At 37.0% G+C, this 17,491-nt stretch overlaps 1 protein-coding gene across 1 annotated transcript in view; it reads right to left on the bottom strand.

The window, feature by feature from the left end:
* LOC141361723 (protein NLRC3-like) overlaps positions 1–17,491 on the bottom strand; it is an 843,841-nt gene that overhangs the window by 164,646 nt on the left and 661,704 nt on the right. The window lies entirely within an intron of this gene.

Raw genomic sequence — 17,491 nt, 5'->3', positions numbered from 1 at the left:
CGCCATAGAACCTCAGAACCCCACTATGAACCCGATCAGTTGGTGTGGCTTTCATCCAGAGACCTGAAGCTTCGTCTCCCCTGCAAGAAGTTGAGTCCCAGGTATGTTGGTCCTTTTAAAATTTTGAAACAAGTTAATCCTGTCTCCTACCGTCTTGATCTCCCCCCTAATTACCGTATCTCTCCCACTTTCCATGTTTCCCTGTTAAAACCTGCCGAGGACCCGGGAGCGGCTGTAGATTCTGGAGGATCAGGGCCCCCTCCCATCATGGTGGACGGAGAGGAGGCCTATCTGGTCAGCGAGCTGCTGGACTCCAGACGACAGGGTTCCAACCTCCAATACCTCGTCAACTGGGAGGGTGTATGGTCCCGAGGAGAGGTCGTGGGAAATCGCTAACAACATCTTGGATCCCAACCTCATCCATGAATTCCACAGACTACACCCGGATAAACCTGCCCCTCGTCCCCGAGGTCGTCCTCGAAAAAACACTTCCCGCGTCTGGAGCCGCTCGCAGGGGGGGGGCTCTGTGACGGATGTCAGCGCCAACGCTCCCGGTACTTCCCATTCACCCGAGTTTTGACTACATTCCCCATCATGCACTGTGACCCGCTGATTACTCACCAGCTGCAGTGTATCAGCGGGTCTATTTAACCTGGGACTCTGCCACTTGAACTTTGCGAAGTCTTGTTTGCCCTAGCAGCATTTCTGAGCGTTTTCCCTGTGTGTACCCGTGTTTGATTTCCTGGTGTTACTTTGGACTGTCTCTTGGTTTCCCGATTCTTGCCGCCTGCCCTGATCTTGGACTGGATTACGTTAACAACTGCTTTCTGCCTGCCCCGATCTTGGACTGAATCACGTTTATGATTGATAGCCGCCTGCCCCGAACTTGGTCTGTTATATGTTTATGATTACTTGGATGTGCCCATTGTTTACTGTTGTTTGCCATTTGAAAACATCAATAAAGAGTTGCAAATGGAACCTAACCTGTCAGTCTCGTCACATTATTCGTATAAAACACAAATTGCCTGTTTTTAATCCATTCATATTTCTGATTTCATTCAATGGATTTAATGTTTATTCAACAAATATCACCGGCTAAAAGGTAATTTGTACTTGAGTAGTTTTTAAGAGGGGTACTTTGTACTTTTACTTAAGTACATTTTTAACACCAGTACTTTTACTTGTAATTGAGTATTATTTTAGCAACTACTTGTACTTGTACTTGAGTACAAATTTTCAGTACTCTTTCCACCTCTGATTGATGCTTACAAAGAGATCTATGATCTTTTTGGTGTTTTCTTTTGTAAGGACTGTATTTAACTTTGTCAGTATCTAACTGTGAAGGAGAGAGGTCTTTATCTACTCTAAAGCGAGTGAAAAATGAACTTAGGACAACAATGACACAGAAACGTTTTTCTGCACTTTCCCTGCTTTTTGCTTGGTCAAAATCCAGAAAAGTGCAATTGTAAATTGTTTGAGAATTTGTGCATAATATCACTGCAATTTTTTTGTTTGTGTTGTTCAGTACATCAATGTATCATTACAGCACTGAGTAGTTGCACATTAACTACAGATGTTGTTATATGATAGATTAAAGAGTTGTTTTTTGTGTTCAATTTAACAAAAGTCAGATGTTTATATGGATAGTTTCCTTGTTAAATTTAATAATTGCTAATTTTTACAAAATCGTATAAATTATTAAGTGGATTCCTGCATGATCATTTGTGAGGTGGGTCGGGGGCATCACAAGGTCTTAATACATCACTGCTTATTTTAAGGACTACAAAACAATACATTATAATACATTTTGATATTGCTTCACCAGATCCTTGCATATGAGACAGCAGGTGTGCCAAGCAGGTTTCACGAGGACTTTTCATGTGTGTGTTGTAATTGAAATAATGCATTATATCTTACCATTAAACTTCATAAACCTAGTAGAGATAATGTTTTTATGTGTACTCATAAGATGTGATTCACTGTTAACTGTGGGGTTCAGGGCTGTTATGGTAACAGGATACAGCGTGCTATGAGAGGGATTGTTTATTCACATTAGTAAATTAAATGGAAATATTCACCAAGTTGTCTACTCTATTTATATTGACAGATATTATATTTGATTTATTTTTATGAGACATTTTTAATTTCTGGAAATATTTAATACAGAATATGACAAATAATGCAGAATCACAAAAATTCAACATTTTGTTGATTTTGCGCTCTTCTGCGATTGTGAACAACTGAAGGGACTGACTGGCAGCCGACATCTAACTCCAGATTGTAAAATCAGTATTTTGTTTCTGGTAAGCCCTCAATTAAACTAATAAATGTGATCATTTAGTGCATTAGATATGTGTTCACTGCCAAGACGGACACAAATATGGCGGCGGTCATGGCAGAAGTGACGTCTTTGGTACCCATGAATTGCTTAATTAACCATGAACATACCTTTTGTACATTTTGTAGATGAATTCTGGTGAGCACGTCAACACCATTTAACACCAAAGTGCACCTGTTACTTTTAAAAACAGCTTTTAATTGCTCTTCTCCACATAGGTTCATGGTAAGAATGTTGTCCCACCTAAGTTTTGATTCCTACTTAAACAAATGAAGTAATATAACCACACTTACAAAAAAAGCCACACAATAATCCCGTAAAGCTGCTCTCTGTCCATCCTGACTAGACCCCGAAGCCGCCGCCAGGCGCCGCCATTTCCACCATTTAGAAGTTCAGCTGCCGCCAGCCAATAATTTCCTAAGCCAAATTGAGCCGCCAGCTGATAAAGTTTGGCTGAGCCGGCTAGAATTATTTGCATCAAATAATAATTATATCACATAGAGAAATACACACACAAAATATATAAACCAATACACGAGATCTATTTTCCGACTGGTTTCATAACAGCACAGTCTCGCTCGTTGCTACGATACACAGCTGGCCATTTCTCAATCCAAAGGCTACAGCCTGCGGAGGTCGCACATGCAGGCTGCATACGTCATCAAGCCTGGTTCATTTAAGTTAACTGAGCATTACATTCGCAAGCCATACGCATATTACAACAATTTACGATTAACTAAGAATAAACTTTATAATTGTTAATATTTTGAAATAAGACAGTCTTGATGACATATGCAGCGTAAAAATGCGACCTCCGGAGGCTGCAGTCTTTGGATTGAGAAACGGCCAGAGACTCACAGGGATGACGACCAATTAAAATTGCTACAGAAGAAGCGATGCATTTTTTTCTCGCACTGATCTGAAATGGCAGAAAGAAGCAAGCAAGGTCATTTTGATCTCATTTCTCACATACTTTCCTAATTCCTACTTACTTCTTTTTTTAACTTAGACCTACCCAGACTTTTGTTAAATCTTCAGGGCACGGTTACACAAACCTGAATCAAAGACTGATGTTATGAATCAAATATTCTGGAACGGAGAGATTTATAGCACTGATATAACTGCAGTAACAAACCATCGTTTCCACATTGCTAATTCACGACGCATGATTCAGTGTACATTGAAGTGAAATGTGCAAAACTTTGTCCAAAATAATACTGATAACAGCGTGTGTTTATATTACAGTTTTTCTCAGTCTCATTTTCTCATTACCTGGAAAGATTGAGATCTAGTTAATCAGTATAACATATACATCTGTAGACATGTAGTGGCAGCTTCAGTCATTTGCAGCTATGAAAAGTTTGGCTGCAGCAGTCATTTAGGTTTTGGCTGAGCCGGCTAGCCAGCCAATAACTTCATCAGCAAGCCATTATTCTCAAAACAAATGGCTTCGGGCTCTAATCCTGACAGACAATTTAAGCAGATGCACTCTAAGCAATTAAAGGAAAGTTTACACACACATGACTTGTATTAACAAAGTCTGCTTCATTTGGAAATATTGCCTTGTGTATGCGAACTGAACCAACATTGTAGCCATTTAACCACCAGTTTCAAAACAAAGCAATCGATCTACAGGTCTGAAAACACCCTAAGATTAACTTTTATGATCCACTTTCAATGTTGACTAGTGTCTATAAATCCATTACAGATGTTATGATCTCTATATAGTCTCACTATAATCTATATGTGATTTCTGTCTGAACATTGTGGGATTTGATTTTATTTTATTAGTCGTGCTGTTTATAATCTTAATTCATGTGTATTTTTAAAACAATGATTTCTGTGCTGAGTACAAGAGAGCTGTCTGTGTGTGGAGGGTTATTGGGGGGAGGTAGCTTGAGTGAAGGAATTTCCAGCTGGTGGCCGAGCAAAGAGATAAGGAGATAAGAGCAAAGCTTTAAGGAGAAAACAAAGAAGTGCATGCTTTTGATATTAGTTCACTGGCAATCATTCATTTCCAGATTGTTACATGTAGAGGTGTTTGGATTTATACAATTACATGTTGCTATGAATATTAATGTGTTAAAATATATAAATGATTATGCCTTTGTGCCCATGACTAATGTAGAAGATTGCCCTGTAATAAGACATTGACATGTAGGGATGAAATGCTCGAGGGCACAAAGTGGCTGATGTGTGTGTGGGAGCCAGGGGGGCTGTAAAAAGCCCTAAGGGAAAACATACTGAACAGATGTTTTTTTAATGATGATAAAAGTGTTTGCTTAGAAGTAGTATTGCAGTAAAAGATTTAATATGTGTTTATCTATCTAAAGAAGTTAATGTGTGCCTTATTCATATAACCAATTTTACGAATAATGAAATTATGTCATGATATTGAAATGTGTTCTACATAATAATCACTTTTATCTTACAGTTTGTTTTTTATGAATAAATGAATGTTTTATTAATGATTTGTTTTTAAGAAAGCATTATAAAATGCTATGTGAAGTCAATCATATGTAATGCTATGTGAAGTCAATCATATGTAAAGTGGAAAAGTACTGGGGGGAGAAGAAACAAACTGCAGGACTCTCAAAGTTGGGGGAGAGCAGTTGTTTTTTCCTTTGTCTGTGTGTTTATCTTTGCCTATTAGGCTAAAACTGGGTGTGGTGAGGGAGTCAGATTCACGAGGAAAAGCAGCCTTTGTGGGTGGAGATTCTAAGAAGAAGATCGACGTCACATACTCTATAAATAGTTGTTTTCCCAAATGCTGGGGGTTGTTGCTTGCCGATTGTGGCCTTGAAACAACCCGGCGCGCTGTAAACTTTTTCATATCTGATCAATAAATATTCAATTTAGATATTTGTGTCTTTCCTCCAATTATGAACATGCAGATGGACGCCTTAAAGTCCAACAATTGGTGATCCCCGACGTTGTTGGAGGGAAAAGAAGATTAAGAGAAGTTTCGAATTGCTTAAGATCGAGTAAGGGAGGGCTCCATTTCAACACAAAAGACCGGTCTTCTAAAACAAAGGTAAGCAGAAGCCTGTTTTATCAAATTCTGCTATTGGACATATACCAAATTAATTGTGTTGATAAGGAGATCCAAACTGAAAGTAATAAATAATTGAATAAAAGATCAGATTGAAAAACTTAAAAAAAAATAAAAATAAAAATAAGGTTAATAGAAAGAGAGAATAGGGTTGAATGGTCCCTTGGGTGAAAATCCCATAAAGGTAAATTGTGGTTGGAGTCCATTAATGTACTAGACATTATAAATTTATTAGTTTGGGTTAGAGGCCCTTAATGTATTAGACATTATAAATTTATTAGTTTGGGTTAGAGGCCCTTAATGTATTAGACATTATAAATTTATTAGTTTGGGTTAGAGGCCCTTAATGTATTAGACATTATAAAGTAATGAGTTTGGTTAAAGGCCATCGAGTTATAGTCTCGTAAATTTATTATTTTTTTTGGGTTAAAGTCCCTCGGATGAAAGTTCCGTAAATTCTTTGTTTATCGTTTAATTTGCCTGGGTTGAGTTGTTCAAATTGATTTGTTGGTTTGAGTTGTCCAATTTGAGTTTTTGTGATTAATCGTGTTGGTGAAATTTTGATGTATTGTTTTGAAATATTGCTGTGAAGTTGTTACTTTATGAAAATTGCATGAAAAATGGCTGAATTTCAGAAAGAATGTGATGAATATGGTTGTTCACCAGTATATGTGCAATGGCAAAAAGTGGTTAAACTTATGATGGCCCAGACAGACCCAAAAGATGTTAAGAAAAGACAAAAAGAGGTTGAATTGGGCTGGAAAATATTGAGAGATGAGAATTGTTGGGAACCAGAAGAGAAAAAAAGGGTTCCATTAGCGCCGATTGTTTTTGCTATGGAACAAAGAATTGTGAACAAAATCAATGAAGTGAAGGGTAAAGGTAAATGGTATGGAAAAATAAGGATTAAACAATTGTTGTGTGGAGAATTAGAAAATAAAATAATTGGAGTTCAAATGAGGAAACATTTGATGTGGCATTGTGTGAGGAGAAATAAAATTAAATAAAAATATAAACTAATGAAAGATAAGAGGAGATAATTAACAGACAAAGAAATGCTCAAAGGGAGAAGGAGAGACAGAGAGAGAGAGAGAGAGAGAGAAAGCGAGGGAGAAGGTCAACTCCCATAGCTCGAGGGAATTGTGAGATTAAGCTAAATCTAGCAGGAAGACAGAAGTAAAGCCTTGAGAAGAAAAAACAACAAATTAGAGAAAAAAGTAGAGACCAAGTTATTAAAGGTGGAAATAAAGAGAAAAATAAAAAGGACAGGAAAATTATTAAAAGGTGAATGACATAGATAAATTATACAAAGATAAATTATTACAAAATGAAGAGGAGTATTCATCTGATGATTGAAGGTGGTCACAAGATAAATTTTATTTTAAATTGAAAGGCAATATTTTGCAATGGGTTAACTTAAACTTTGAAAGGCTGAAAGCTCTGATCCTTTGACATTTAAGAAAGTGAATAAAAGCTGGCAAGAAACAGACAATGAAAAACTGTGTGTGACATCAAAGTGTTGGAGTTGCAAAGAGAGGATTAACTCATAAACTGGACTGTGGACAAATCATAAATGAATGGGATTATATGAAGCAGTGATGGGGGCACTGCACAATGTTCTGAAAAAGACTGAGTGGAGTCCAGAAAGACTAACACAGACAATAATGTTCTTGGAGGCATGAGAAACTGGAAAACACTTCACTGGACACTGAACTTTTTCATCTTCATATGAGCCTTTGAGTGAAAAAGGGGAAAGAGTAAAACAGCCGTTCAATGTTTAAGTAAAGACCTTGATATAATAGGGACACAGACAATCTTTATGAGAAAATCAGCTAGACAAATTTAAAAGCTGATCAAGAACTTTGTTGTTAGGTGTGACTACCTGTTCTGAAATCAAATCAGACTCCTATTAATCTGACAGGAAGAAATGAATGATTGAACTTGGTATCTACAGAGGAAGTTAGAACTCCAATGATGGTACTAAGCTAAAAAGCAAATATAAATGGCATAGAACAGCTATGGCAGAAAGGAAATTAAAATAAATAAAAAACAAAGAGAACACTATAGAACACTATAAAAGGTAAACAAGAAAAGCTGTGAGAATAGAAAAATAACTGATTATTGTAACAAACTTTGTATTTAAGGAAATTGCCAGCCCAGACATCATATATGTGCATGAAGGTGTTCACATGGCAGATCTAATCACTGAGGGTGAGCCATATAACTGCATACCATTGACTGAAAAAAAAAGCAAACAAATTGAGAGATGGCTTGTTCGCGGTACCACTGACAACTCCCCCACCGGTAATCACGTTATTTATGGATGGCTTTGTTTTAGAGCATCAGATGGTATGCTAAAGGCAGGGTTTGCTGTGGTTGACTAGGTTGAGGGTGATTTTGTGACTAGAGTGAGTGGTAAATTGGAGGGTAAGCAGTCAGCACAGATAGCTGAAATGATAGCTGTTATCAAAGCCTTGCACTACACTGGTGAAGAGAGGGTGATTATTTATAGTGACTCTGCATATGTGATTGGTGCAGTATATATGGAACTGCCATATGGCAGATAGGTGGGTTAGAAACCAGGAAAGGCCGGCCTATAACACATGCTAGCGAAGCCTGACACATACTACAGGCTGTGAAGGTACCTAATGAAGTGGCTGTTGTCAACTGCCTAATAAACCACTTATATCCCCAACCATGGTTTCCCAAGACAAAGTTAGATCTGACAAACTGACAAACACGCACTGGAATTGACATATAGTTTTGGGGCTGCTTATCACCCCAATGACAGAGCAAAGCTGAAATAATGAACCTGACTTTGACACTAAAACTTGACTTGACAAAATCTGTGCACAGACAAAAATAACATGGCTTGACGCATTGCCAATTGCATTAATGTCTATTTGCTCTTCTGTTAACAGGATTTCTGGTTTGACACCATTTGAATTGCTTACAGGTCGAGAGTTTCCAGGCCCACGGAACGCCTTGGTGTAGGATCCAATCCTGCCACTAATTAATGCTGTTTATTTTTACAAACTAACTGCTATGATTAAACATTTTTCCTGCCAGGCTACACGACACCAGGACAACGACCAAGCTGTGACAAATGATGATTGAGTGAAAGTGAAGGTGTTCAGACGGTCCAGGCCACCGAGATAAAAGCAAGAACCTAACATTGTGTCCAGCTACAGGGCAAAGGCGACACCTGGTTCCATCTCTCCTCTTGTGTTCCTTGTGATCCTCCTTCTAGGTTTCTAACAGACAAAGGTGTGGACCTGAGGACTCAGGTCCAAGAGAGGGAGAGTGTTGAAAGTGAAAGTAAATCAGCTGGAATACAGAGAGAACAAACAGGAAGTGAAACATCAGGGGTAACACTCACACAACACCAACAACAAAGTCAACAAACACTCTGTAAAATTGTGCATAATAAAGCTGACATTTTTTCCAGCCCAGCAACAGAACCTTTAGCACACTGCACAGATTGTGCCTACGGAGCAGGTATAGCCGTACAATTCAAAGCGAAGTACGGTACACAAAAGGTTGTAAGACAGAACAAACACACAGGTGAATGTGCAGTTACTCATGAGGACAACGACAGACTGATTTTTCATTTAATAACCAAACAAAACTGTACTGATTTACCAACATATGAGAATTTTACCAACAGCCTCAGATGCATGAGAGATTGGTGTAAAAAAATAAAAATAAATAAATAACAAGTGTATCTACGCCCCGACTGGGGTGTGGGTTAGATAAATTGGATTTCCATAAGGTAGTGGAGATCCTGACAGAAGTGATTGTAAACGTCATATAAGTGTATGTTTTTTCCATCGTTTCACTTCTTTTGCTATACTCTTACCTGTTATTAAGTTTCAATTTAAGAGTGTTTTTTGAATTAAGCCAATAGGCATAAGTGTATTTTTCCACAGAGATGAAGCTATATGGAGATTGGAAGGTTCTGTGGGCCCTAGGGGTTATAGCTGCAATTATAATCACCATAATATTTAGCATAAACAATGGAGGTAATCTGAAAATTGACATAAGGTCCAAGACAACACCACAAGATCAGTACTTAAAGAGATTTGGGGAATTGAATTGAATTACACAAAAAAATTCAACGACGTCATACACCTTTGATTTATGCAGTATGATAGACTGTGGAGGGCAATAGTAACCTCCATAGTAGTGTCCATTGGTGTATTCGTGGCTATCCTGGTGACCTGTGGATGTTGTTGCATTCCCTGTCTTAGATCCCTGTGCAACAGATTAATAGTATCTGCAATAGAGAAAAAAGAGAACAATCCACCCCCATGTAGCATGCCCCTAATAGGCTTACAGAACCTGGATGAGGAGGAATAAGAAAATGTGTGACCTCTTTCAGAGGTCAAGAGAGGGAATTGTGGGATTTTATTTTATTTTGTTAGTCGTGCTGTTTATAATCTTAATTCATGTGTATTTTTAAAACAATAATTTCTGTGCTGAGTACAAGAGAGCTGTCTGTGTGTGGAGGGTTATTGGGGGGAGGTAGCTTGAGTGAAGGAATTTCCAGCTGGTGGCCGAGCAAAGAGATAAGGAGATAAGAGCAAAGCTTTAAGGAGAAAACAAAGAAGTGCATGCTTTTGATATTAGTTCACTGGCAATCATTCATTTCCAGATTGTTACATGTAGAGGTGTTTGGATTTATACAATTACATGTTGCTATGAATATTAATGTGTTAAAATATATAAATGATTATGCCTTTGTGCCCATGACTAATGTAGAAGATTGCCCTGTAATAAGACATTGACATGTAGGGATGAAATGCTCGAGGGCACAAAGTGGCTGATGTGTGTGTGGGAGCCAGGGGGGCTGTAAAAAGCCCTAAGGGAAAACATACTGAACAGATGTTTTTTAATGATGATAAAAGTGTTTGCTTAGAAGTAGTATTGCAGTAAAAGATTTAATATGTGTTTATCTATCTAAAGAAGTTAATGTGTGCCTTATTCATATAACCAATTTTACGAATAATGAAATTATGTCATGATATTGAAATGTGTTCTACATAATAATCACTTTTATCTTACAGTTTGTTTTTTATGAATAAATGAATGTTTTATTAATGATTTGTTTTTAAGAAAGCATTATAAAATGCTATGTGAAGTCAATCATATGTAATGCTATGTGAAGTCAATCATATGTAAAGTGGAAAAGTACTGGGGGGAGAAGAAACAAACTGCAGGACTCTCAAAGTTGGGGGAGAGCAGTTGTTTTTTCCTTTGTCTGTGTGTTTATCTTTGCCTATTAGGCTAAAACTGGGTGTGGTGAGGGAGTCAGATTCACGAGGAAAAGCAGCCTTTGTGGGTGGAGATTCTAAGAAGAAGATCGACGTCACATACTCTATAAATAGTTGTTTTCCCAAATGCTGGGGGTTGTTGCTTGCCGTTTGTGGCCTTGAAACAACCCGGCGCGCTGTAAACTTTTTCATATCTGATCAATAAATATTCAATTTAGATATTTGTGTCTTTCCTCCAATTATGAACATGCAGATGGACGCCTTAAAGTCCAACAACATCAGATCACAATCTTACTTCAGTATCTTCAGTTTACAGTCAGGATTCTTCAGTAGATTAGAGATCAGCTTCACTCCTGAATCTGTGAGAATATTCTGAGACAGATCCAGTTCTCTCAGGTGTGATGGGTTTGATCTCAGAGCTGAAGTCAGAGCAACACAACCTTCATCTGTGATATGACCACACATCAACCTGTAGAGAACAGAGACTTTATGTGAATTATCCAAAACTACAAACACAAATCTCTAACCTCCATCTCTTCATGTAATGTTCCTCTTTCAATCCCTCAGTAACTGAGACACTGTGTGTTTAAATGTCAAATAAATCCATCACACAGCTGACTATTAGTGTTAGATGTCCTAAACCACATGAACATTTCTTCATAAATCTGTATTGAGTTCATGACTCACACTGAATACTTGATCTTATTTCCTCAAGTGTTTGTGTTCATAATGGACAAGATGTTGTCTGACTCTCAGCTAACAGAAAAAAGTTCTAAGAACGTTCCCTGAAAGTTCCCAAAAACGTTCTGCCAACATAAAAAGTGTTCAATTTCTTGATGTTCTAAGAATGTTTCTGGGTTGTCTGAATGTTTAGATGAATGTTAGTGTCACGAACGGTTAACAAGAGTTAGGACGCAAATGCAAAGCTCATAAAAATATAACATTTATTTACAAAATATGAAACAAAACACGAGGAGCAAAACAACGAACAGATAAATAAAACAGGAACACTCAATACAAGGAACAGGAACAGACGTGGAATAGCGACAATGATCTGGCAGTAAACATTTCACAAACCAGGGCTTAAATAGACAGACTAAATGACATACAGGTGTGATGAGGTAAGTAATCAGTCAATGAATGTCCAGGTGACAACAATCGGAACAAATGCAAAACATGTCACGGATTATCGTGACAGTTAGATTCTACCCTTTTCAAACGTTATGTCAATGTCATGTTTTAATGTTCACACAATGTTTAAAACAACAAATGTTTTTTAGACTTATTTGCTTGTTATGTAAATGATAGAGTAGAGCTGGACAATAATTCAATATCAATATATCTCGCAGTATAATATTTTTCGATAACAGTGATATGGTTTCTAGACACATTTCCAATATTTCGATACATTACGGCGTCCTGTGGCCGTTCACATGTCACATGTATAAACGCATGTTAAACACAGGTCAAGGGGCTACTTCCCTCTTAAACGTGTGGTGTCTTGTAGTTAAAGGACAAGTTCAGTATTTTACACTTAAAGCCCTGTTTTCAGATTGTTTATGATGAAATAAAACGGTTTTGACTGAAATTTTGACATAATGCTGGCCCAAAAACTTTCGGGTGTTTATTGTATTACCCCCCACCTCTACAATGGCTGTATAAGTGCACTGGAACAATCCTTCCTAAAATGCATTAAACTTTCGTTTACAAAGACGTGAAACTCAGCGAGTGGTCAGGGGTGTTCACTGATATGCTCACACAAAAATCGCTGCAAAAGATGCTTTCCAACAGCTGTTTTAGCGTTCGTTGTGGACCTATTTTTCCAAACGCCTCACACCCGTATATTCGTCCGCTTAGAGTTTGAATAATAGACACTCCCGCCCAGGTGGTGGCGATAATCCACCTTTGCCAATTGCAAGAATAGAAACAAAGTTCCCGGCGCGGAGTAATACCGTTCCTCACAGCACATCTAATAGAAGTCAATGGAGTTGGACAAAAACTAAGATTAAACCTGTTGGAAAGCATCTTTTGCAGCGATTTTTGTGTGAGCATATCAGTGAACACCCCTGACCACTCACTGAGTTTCACGTCTTTGTAAACGAAAGTTTAATGCATTTTAGGAAGGATTGTTTCATGCACCTAGACACCCATTGTAGAGGTGGGAGGTGAAACAACAAACACCCGAAAATTCTCGGGCCAGCATCATATGTCGAAATTTCAGTCAAAACCGTTCTATTTCATCATAAACAACCTGAAAACACTCAATACAAGGAACAGGAACAGACGTGGAATAGCGACAATGATCTGGCAGTAAACATTTCACAAACCAGGGCTTAAATAGACAGACTAAATGACATACAGGTGTGATGAGGTAAGTAATCAGTCAATGAATGTCCAGGTGACAACAATCGGAACAAATGCAAAACATGTCACGGATTATCGTGACAGTTAATTCTGTTGGAAATTAATAACATTTTCATGAAGAAAAAGAATCAATGTTATAATCAGGGGGTCTTTGCATGTATGTAAGGTTCTTTTATAGGTTTATTTTTATTTTTTATTAATTTAATGATTATATGCTGGGCCATTGCCTATAAAATCAGCTGTCCTCGGTTAAGAGATAATCATTTCAACTTGATTAAAAAAGTAATAATTGAATTGAATAATATATTTACCACATGAAAGAGTTCATTGTAATATGTATTAAAAACAACAAACAGTGAATTTGAACAATATTTACTATTATTTTGTGATTGCTCAAAATGTGTCCCACATATTCGTCAACACCGTCAGATATTAAAAAAAGCAATAAAATCAGACAACTACAGGGTCAACTGCATTCCTAAGGACCCCATTTTCAAACCTTCAGCTCTACTGCATGCTTCAAGATCACTCAAGCTCCTGTATGTTTGATATTTTCTCTTAAACTTCTACATATTTTTGGACACTGCTACTGTGACAACCATAACATGTCAACACCGTCATCTTTGTATAAAAAATATTAGATTAGATCATGAAATAAATGTATCATTTTTCACTATCTAGCTTGCTAAGCAATTACAAGTAGATCAGTAATTTTTATTTTTCTTACAGTATGTAACATTAAATACTACAATAATTTTAGGGTCACGTTGACTTATATTTTCTCCACATATTACTATAATAGCAAATTGAACAAAACTATAGACTAACACAGATAGGAACGTCAATACTATGACTGAATAAATCAATAATATATCAAAACAGAAACACAACCCAGTGGCCCAATTTTTTTTCAGAGGTTTGTTTTTGGTTCAGACATCCATTGCAGGCATTCTTGGCAGTTTTTCCTGAGGCTTTTTTAATATGCATACTGTTATCGGATTTATACCGCACCGTCCGAAATGAAGAAGTATATCGTGATAAAATTTTTGGCCATAACGTCCAGCCATATGATAGAGAAACATTGCATTTTATTATTTTAAAATTTATAGGGGTGGTTTCCCAGACAGGGATTAGACTAGTCCAAGACTAAAGTAAATGTAATAGCTGTCCAAACTGAAAACAACTTGCAATGACATTTTAAAATACATCAATGCCATTTGTTAGTGGTCCTTGCATTTATGCAAGGCATCACTATTATTATTGCTCAGGGATATTGTTATTATAATGTTGGCTTTGAAAAATACATGAGGGTGGGCTCATTTTACTCAGTCATCCAATCAGTCTCTTAGGATCGCCCCAGAGCTATTAAGCCACGCCCCTAGCAATAATTTTGGGTACCTTAGCAACATCTCCCATAGACTACCATTATAAAAAGCCCAGAAGGATATCTTTTTACCAGAGTGTCATAGAGACATAGGGGTGGGCTCATTTTACTCAGGCATCCAATCAGTCTCTAAGGATTCTTCTTGAGGTATTAAGCCACGCCCCTAGCAACCAAATATGAGCACCTTAGCAACATAATAAACAAAGCCTTATAACTCTGGATCTGAACATCATAGGCCTTGTTTACACTGTCAGTGAAATGTGACCCAATTCCGATTTTTTGCTTATATGTGACACAGATCGGATCTGTTCTATGGCAGTGTAAACACGAAAAAAACGCATACATTCGGATATTTTGAGAAATAAATCAGATATAAATCAGATATGTGCCTATGCGACTGCAGTGTAAACGGGCAGATCGGATTTTCTGAGGCATTACGTTCTGTACATCATTAAAACTACGACAATTTAGTACTTCCCTGCGGTTGGAAAAAAGGATAATGACACCAGCACGGCACATGATTATTATACAGAATTATGCTGCACTCGGTGTAAATAATTTCCTGATTTACAGCATTCACGTAAATGTGAAAGTCGTAAAGCTTTAAAAATACATAGGATTCAAGTTGCATTTCTTCCCTTAACTTTTTATATTGCTGTAGTTTTATATAGATGAAAAAAGCAAACCAATCATTTCTTTAAAAAAAATCTAAGGATCTCTGGATCTATTTATATTATAAGGCAGGTAAAATGTTTTTCGTCTATTCGTTTTTGTTAAACCTTCTCCTTTATATAAGCGAGTCATTTCAGTAATTTATTGTTGTTCTGTTATAATAAAATAATAATAAAGAAATACTAAGCATTCGTAGTAATGGAAAATTATGTCTTTCATTTATTTTTGTTAGAACGCAGATACCATCCGTCGAATTTGTTTTATTAGTAAACAAGCTGTTTAGCGAGTTTGTCATTGTACTGTTTTATTGATTTTGAGTTTTTCGTTAAGAATAATAATAAACAAACATTTAAAAAATATTTTTATTCAAGAAATGGAAATATTTAATAATAACTTTAAAAACAAAAGTAATCTAGTAATGAACGTCTTTGCCAAATATATTTTCGTTCAAAATATGCGGTGTGTTTAATAAGTTCAGAGGGTGAAAAAATCTCTACCTGCAAATCCCTAATAATACAAATACAATACATATTTGTAAGAACGTAAGTCTCAGTATTATTTTTACATTCTTACTTAAAATAACAATTTGGAAAATGAGATCAGAGAAGCGTGTGAATGCCGCAATTACACTTGCTTTGAAGGCAGTTTATTTTACCAGAGAAAGCTAATATGGTAACATTGCTTCAGAAGAATTGCTGAAACCTATTCATTTACTGATGTTTTTATAAGTACTCCAGCTGTTTTATCGGCCTTTGAGATGGGACGTGCAGTCAAGTTCATGCGGAAAGCGAGGTGAATTCCAAATGGCGTTTTCGTGCCCTTGAAGGGCACTTCAGGAAGGGGATGTCACACAGTCGAGTCGATCCAAATAAAGAGAAACTGATGTGCGTATTTCATTGCTCTATGCGCCAAGTGTATTTGAATTGGCCACACTATGGGACAATTGTGCATCTTTCTCTAGAGTTTATACATCAAGTGTTCTTATCTTCGAAGGGAATAAGGGCATAGGGATGACTTTTTTCTATTGAAATAGGCCCTTTATCTTTTTGTGAGCGGTAGCTGCGTAGGCTTTAACCAATCATTGAACAGATTATTAACAACCAATCATAGAACATTTTACTGACCTTAAAGTGTTTGAAAGATTGTTTTGGAATTGCGTTTAATTAACACAAAAAATCTCATCGAGAAATCAAGAACGCAGGGTTTTAAATGTGATGCGGCTTTAAGCAAATCATTAAAAAAAATACACCGAAAAATTTTTGTTGTGTTTTATTTATTCATCTTGATATGTGGCGCACGAACACTATTACACATGCGCAATGTTTTAGATGTATGTCAAGTGTAAACGCATGAATTGGATATGGGTCACAATTGAAAGAACGTGTAAACGCACAGTAAAAAAATCGGATATAGGCATCAAATCAGAATTGGGCATCAAGATTTGCAGTGTAAATGAGGCCATAAAGACATGGGGGTTGGGTCTTTGGGTCATGTTAGCTTCATGCTAGCTTCATGCTAAGTCATACTAGCTTCATGCTAGTTTCATGCTAGCTTTATGCTAATTTCGTAATATAGTTACTCGCCTCATGCTAAATCATGCTAACTTCATGCTAATCATGCTAACATCATGCTAATCATGCTAACTTCACGTTAAATCATGTTAGCTTCACGTTAATCATGCTAACCTCATGTTTACTTCATGCTAATCATGCTAGCATCATGATAATCATGCTAGCATCATGCTAGCTTCATGCTAGCATCATGCTAGCTTCATGCTAATCATGCTAGCATCATGCTAATCATGCTAGCATCATGCTAGCTTCATGCTAATCATGCTAACATCATGCCAATCATGCTAGCATCATGCTAATCATGCTAGCATCATGCTAGCTTCATGCTAATCATGCTAACATCATGCTAGCTTCATGCTAATCATGCTAGCATCATGTTAGCTTCATGCTAATCATGCTAGCATCATGCTAGCTTCATGCTAATCATGCTAACATCATGTTAGATTCATGCTAATCATGCTAGCATAATGCTAGCTTCATGCTAATCATGCTAACTTCATGCTAGCTTCATGCTGATCATGCTAACATCATGCTAGCTTCATGCTGATCATGCTAACATCATGCTAGCTTCATGCTAATCATGTTAACATCATGCTAGCTTCATGCTAATCATGCTAGCATCATGCTAACTTCATGCTAATCATGCTAGAATAATGCTAACTTCATGCTAATCATGCTAACATCATGCTAGCTTCATGCTAATCATGCTAACATCATGCTAGCTTCATGCTAATCATGCTAGCTTCATGCTAATCATGCTAACATCATGCTAGCTTCATGCTAACATCATGCTAACTTCATGCTAATCATGCTAGCTTCATGCTAATCATGCTAGCT

The sequence above is a fragment of the Misgurnus anguillicaudatus genome, chromosome 24 (genome assembly GCF_027580225.2).
Source record: "Misgurnus anguillicaudatus chromosome 24, ASM2758022v2, whole genome shotgun sequence".
Lineage (NCBI taxonomy): Eukaryota > Metazoa > Chordata > Actinopteri > Cypriniformes > Cobitidae > Misgurnus > Misgurnus anguillicaudatus.
This window is presented reverse-complemented; position numbering and strand designations above follow the sequence as displayed.